Below are 6,195 nucleotides of genomic sequence, written 5' to 3' on the forward strand. Positions count from 1 at the left end.
CTGTTTCTGTTTGACTGCTACCAACAATAAAATGAAGTACTTTTACTGTCTTTTCTCTGGGTAATACTCTCAAATTCCCCTCCTGTGAACAAAATGATGCCACTTCTGCTATATGTAATGAGATAAAATGATTTGTAGCCATACATTCTTAATAAAAGTGATACTGCTGGACTCAGTAGCCTACTTGTTAGACTACTACCAAAAGTACAATCAAGTACTTTTACTGTGTACTTTTTGAGAAATACCCTGTCAAACTCCCCTCCAGAGTACAATAATGTATGTTTTCTGCCATTTTGATGATAAAATTATTTGTTGCCATAAGTTCTCAGGGAAAGTGGTACTGCTGGACAGAGAACTACTTGGAGTACGACCACAAGTACAATCAAGTACTTCTATCCTGTACTTTTGGAGTAATACCCTGTCAAACTCCCCTCAAGAGTACAATAATGTATGTTTTCTGTCATCTTTGATGAGAGATAAAATGATTTCTTGCCATAAGTTCTCAGTGAGTGTTACGTTCCCTTGTAGATCTAGGGGTACCAAGGGAAGTAGCGACACAAAAGATAGCTGGACGAGAGAAAAAGGAGGAAACTCAATGCTGAAAGTTTAAGTGAGGTTTTAATAAGAACATATTAAGGCGGCTCACCAGCCAAATTACAACACCAGCGTACAATAAACAGCACACAACTAGGCTGGGTCTCACACAGAGACAGGCTGCACACATGCAGCCAGACGAGAAGGAGAGAAAGAAGGGGCCTCACTGCCGTCCTCCTCCGGTCCTATATGGAAGCCGTGATTGCTAATTAGGAGCACCTGGGGAGAGGCTGCACCTGGGGACAATCAGAGGGAGAGAGAGGAAAACACACATACACGACCACACACACTACGGCATGTAACACTTCCCCCCATAAAACACACCTTATACTGCTCACCAGCAGCCAACACCGGAGCAACACACACAACACACACAACACACACACCACTCACTGAACACAGATCCGCATCGCTCTGAGCTAGGTCCACCCCCACCGCTTCAGAGACGGAAACACCCACACTACTGTCACAGACGGATGCAGAACTTAACTGCACCTCACCACTCTGTCGCATCGCAACCGGGTGCCGGGCTTTTGGCTTTTCCAGAGCAGTTGCCACCTGCTCCTTCCGAGCTACACACTCTGCCTCTAGATGACCAGGATCAAGACAAAAGAAACACGATCTCTTTTTCTTGGGTCCTGGAAGAGAAGCAGAATGAGCATGTGTGGCACGCCTGTTACGAGCTTTCCGGACCCCAAAACGATGAGGAGAATCGCTCTGAGCCAAAAGCTCAAGCCCTTCCTCATCCGCCATAGTGGTGGCCTGCTTCCTCTTCCAAGCTGCACAGTCTGCTATCATGTGACCTGGGTCAAAACAAAAATAACACGCTCTGTCTATTCTGGGACCTAACACTGGAACACTGGCACAGGGAACATCATTATCAGGAGCTCTCCGATAAGTGTCCCGTTGAGGAGGGTCCCGCTGGGAAAAACAGCTCTTGTGTATCAGCGCACTCTCGTCTGCCAGAGTGGCAGCCTTGCTGAAGGGTAGTCACTCTCTGCTCATTCAGGTAGACTACCGTACGCTCCGGTACACAGTTTTTGAACTCCAACAGCATCAGCTCACATACTGAAGCGATGTCATCCGCTTTACATGCTCTACACCACCTGTCAAAGAGGACTTTCTTCTCCCTCGCAAAGTCCACGTATGTTTGGCCAGCAGCTTTCTTCATGCCGCAAAAACGCTGCCTGTAGGCCTCAGGCACAAGCTCATATGCCCTGAGAATAGCACCTTTCACCTTGTCATACTCCAAACTATCCTCGACAGAAAGAGAAGAGCAAGCCTCCTGAGCCTTGCCGACTAGCTTGCACTGTACAAGTATGGCCCACACGTCTTCTGGCCAGAGCAGAGCAGCAGCAATGCGCTCAAATGCACTAAAGAACATCTCCACTTCCGACTCAAGAAAGACAGGGACCAGCTGAATGTTGCTACCAGCATCAAAAGCAGCAGCCGAACCTGAAGGTGTAACGGCAGAATCACCCACCACAGCTGCTTGGAGCTCTAGCTGAAGCATCCGGACAGCAGTGTCTGCCTCCAACTTCCTGATCTCCAGCTCCTGCTTCCTGATCTCCAGCTCCCTCCTGAGCTGAAACTCTCGCTCACGCTCCTCCCTCTCACACTGGAGACGAGCCATACGCACTTTTACCCTGGCATCTAATTTAGACCCCATAGCAACGGCTACTTACAAATATTATTATTTATTTATTTACAAACTTCCCCAGATCCTGCCTACCAAACTTTACCTAACTATCTTCTGGAGCGTGCCGGGCTCGAGGCGACTTTAAAGGCAAACATCAGCGGCCGAAACCCTGAATCGCCTGCCCCCAACAGGGAATGAATCCCCACCCAGGATTACCCCGAAAATAAAAAAGGCAAAATAAAAAATGAGTGCCTGAAGGAAGGACTGATTCAGTCCAGCTAGACACTCCCCTGTCTAAACTGAGGAAGCTGTTCAACAGGAAGACACTTCACAGCCAATCCTACACCTATATACACTACTGCTCACCACCACACACAATATCAACACTAACCAACAACCAAATACTCACTCTTTGTCTCAAAGATTGGACGAGCCCCGATGTTACGTTCCCTTGTAGATCTAGGGGTACCAAGGGAAGTAGCGACACAAAAGATAGCTGGACGAGAGAAAAAGGAGAGGAAACTCAATGCTGAAAGTTTAAGTGAGGTTTTAATAAGAACATATTAAGGCGGCTCACCAGCCAAATTACAACACCAGCGTACAATAAACAGCACACAACTAGGCTGGGTCTCACACAGAGACCGGCTGCACACATGCAGCCAGGCGAGAAGGAGAGAAAGAAGGGGCCTCACTGCCGTCCTCCTCCGGTCCTATATGGAAGCCGTGATTGCTAATTAGGAGCACCTGGGGAGAGGCCGCACCTGGGGACAATCAGAGGGAGAGAGAGGAAAACACACACACACACGACCACACACACACACTACGGCACGTAACAGTGAGAGTGGCACTGATGGACTCAGTACTACTTGGACTATGACCACAAGTACAATCAAGTACTTCTATGGTGTACCTTTTGAGTAATACCCTGTCATACTCCCCTCAAGAGTACAATAATGTATGTTTTCTGTCATCTTTGATGAGAGATAAAATGATATTGGACTCACTGTTGGACTCAGTAGCCTACTACTTGGACTACGACCACAAATGTGAACTGGGGACGAGGATTTATATTCTCAACCATTACTCAGCTGGTGTGATCCTCTTTGGGAAAAGAGAAGAGGTCAGGAAGCACACTTTGTCAAAGGTAACTTGTGTTTCTATTGAGGATAACTACAAAGGTTTTCATTATGTCTTTGTCTAAATATAAACATACTCTATCAAGCTATTTGACTCTACTGTATAAAGAAAACAAATACAGCCTGATGGGAAATGGAAGTTGTTTCGTTCTTATGTATTACAGATACACTTTGACAGCTATGGAGCCATTGTGTCCTTTGTACATGTAGACGGTATACATTAGAAATGTCTGGTTAGTAGTGTCTATATCATATAATTGTATATTTCTTGATCAGCCAAGTTTTTGGAGATGTTGTGTTTATTTCAAAAATATATATTTATTTTTCTGTGTCCACAGTACATCAATGCTGAAGAAAGCACAGTGTATTTGGCAGATCCTGCACGCAACTCTGCAGAGCAGGCCGAGTCAGACAATGCTGCCAACAAATGCAGGTACTAACTGCATCCAATTTCACCTATTTTTCAAAAATATTTATTTCATTCTATTCCGTCATATATAATGTTTATATTTATTGTTATATTTATGTGGGAATAGATGGATCAGCTATATTGCCACAACCAGCACTTTTGTTTTTTTATTTTATGTTCAACTACACCAAAACATATAATGTGTGGAAAATGTGTGCATGTTTGACTTTGGTCCATGCCGATTATACCATAACACCCAATCCACTGAATAAACAACCTGTCCTTAGAGTGAACAATTGTCAATTCAGTTTGATATCAGACTAGGTGTCTGCATGTTACATCTTAAAATATACATTTGGGAAACATGCATTAACATCACTTCAAATTGTGTTACTCAACTGCTGAGACACAGTGTGACAAGGATTTATTTTATTATGCGAGTATTCTATTTTTACAGTATGCATTGTACGTTAATAATATATCTTATCTCACGCAGTGATTACTTCAAAATGAGGAGGACCTGCTGCAGTAAGTAAGACAGACTGGGTAGACGTAAAATGGAAGGGAGGAGTAATGAAACACCCAGTACAGCAGGATGGCAATAGCTGTGGGGTAGTTGTCTGCATGGTAAGTGGAATATTTATTTTCATATATGCTTTTTGCTAATACAACATTCTTTCAGCTTTTAGGATTAAGTCTGTTTTACTGCCTTTCACAAAAACACATTTGGGGTAGTTGGATAGTTATTTTAACAACATAACATGGTGTATCACTTTAAGATGGCAAAGGAGGTCAAGGAAGTGTTTCCTAAAACACCAACAATGGCCTTTGGGACCACAAAAAAGGAGATGGCGCATCGAAGAAAAGTGTTGGCCATGGAAATACTGACAGCATCAGGTGCGTGCTACTTTTGCACAATTTCAATTCAATTGTGATATTGTTGGACTTGAGATGTAACATTAGCATTTACTTTTCATCAGTGTTTGACAAAGAAATCAACAGTGCCATGTGCGCCGGCATAAAACAACCCGGCTCAATGCCACATCCAACCCTGTCTCCTAAAAATTACGTTCCCACAGAACTAAACTGCATTCTCAATTACGTTTAGCAAGAAACGTATTTTCTCCTACGTTACGTTCGTTATGAACGTATCTCAAATACGTTTATTTTCTACATATCTTCTAGAAGCATATTTTCTCCCACGTTACGTTTCTTATGAACGTATCTTAAATACGTTTATTTTCTACATATCTTTGCCATTTATTGTCTTGCTTATACTAATGATCATCATCTATCATTTTAGAGCACACATTTGAAATCAGTAGGCGGCTGTAATTTCGCCAGCTGTTACTCTCATGAGCGAGGCAGAACATAATAGTTTTTAACATGCCAAAAAGCTGCTGTGTTGTTTATTGCACCTCAAACATTAAAACAAATCCAGAGTTACGTGTTTCTGTACTTCCTCTAAGAAGAAAGGACAGTAACAGAAGATCTCTGTGGCTTCAGGCTTGATCGCCGTTCAAATGACAGCGTTGGTTTCCCCAAAAGTGGGCGGGGCTGTAAAGTGACGTAGATTTTACTCTCATCTATTATTCAAAACCATTCTATTTATTCTAACGTAAATTACATGCCAGTGTTTTATGTTTTTATTTTAAATCGTATAATGTCGGACTTTTTTTCCCGTCTGTGAGGAAAAGAAATGGGGCTTAGAGCCTCAAAATACTGAAATCTGTATTTTTGAAAATCTTGTTTTCCTTACTAATAACACACAATTATCCTTGTTTTTATTTATTCGTTTAATTCTATAATCTTGGGTTTTTTAGCCGTAAATAAAGTCACCGGAAACAGACGTAGGCCTATAAGGGACATTTTGAGGATACACACAAACCCACTGAACAGATTATCCAAGATCCTCAGCTTGAAGCTCGTTGATTGGATGTTTAGCCGCAATGCATGTTGGGATATGATGTTAATGCGATATGATATCCAAATATAAATAAATAATAATAATACTTTATTCCGAGTGTTCTTGCTTTTCTCTTTGGAAGTCATCACATAACGGCATTGTAATACACCTTTCGGCTGCATTAAATATTACACATCTGCTGTAGTTCTTTATTTATAGAGCCCTGATGAGAAGACTTCTGGACAAACAGGAGAACTGCCACCAAAACTGAATATGTGACGTGGATCATAAATATATCAACAATTAAACAACACCTTGCATTTCTTTTCACAAAATACGTCTCCTTGCAGTATCAATAGTAATTCGGCTGACTTTTATATTTGATCCAATTGGTAGATAGGTTACATTTACACCATAACGGTGCACAACTGATAGAGAAGGACTGATTTTCTTTGAATATAAGAATGTAAATACTGAGTTGAGAGAATAGTCAGGGAATGTGGGTGATGGG

General features: G+C 42.2%; 1 long non-coding RNA gene across 1 annotated transcript; it reads right to left on the reverse strand.

The window, feature by feature from the left end:
• Positions 1–599: 599 nt before the first annotated feature.
• On the reverse strand, positions 600–1,372 carry LOC139434552 (uncharacterized). Its single transcript, XR_011643882.1, has 2 exons — positions 988–1,372; positions 600–830 (listed from the first exon to the last, which is right to left on the reverse strand). It is a non-coding gene; the product is annotated as an uncharacterized lncRNA (long non-coding RNA).
• Positions 1,373–6,195: the final 4,823 nt, after the last annotated feature.

This window comes from Pseudochaenichthys georgianus, chromosome 1, assembly GCF_902827115.2.
Source record: "Pseudochaenichthys georgianus chromosome 1, fPseGeo1.2, whole genome shotgun sequence".
In the NCBI taxonomy this organism is placed as follows: Eukaryota; Metazoa; Chordata; class Actinopteri; order Perciformes; family Channichthyidae; genus Pseudochaenichthys; species Pseudochaenichthys georgianus.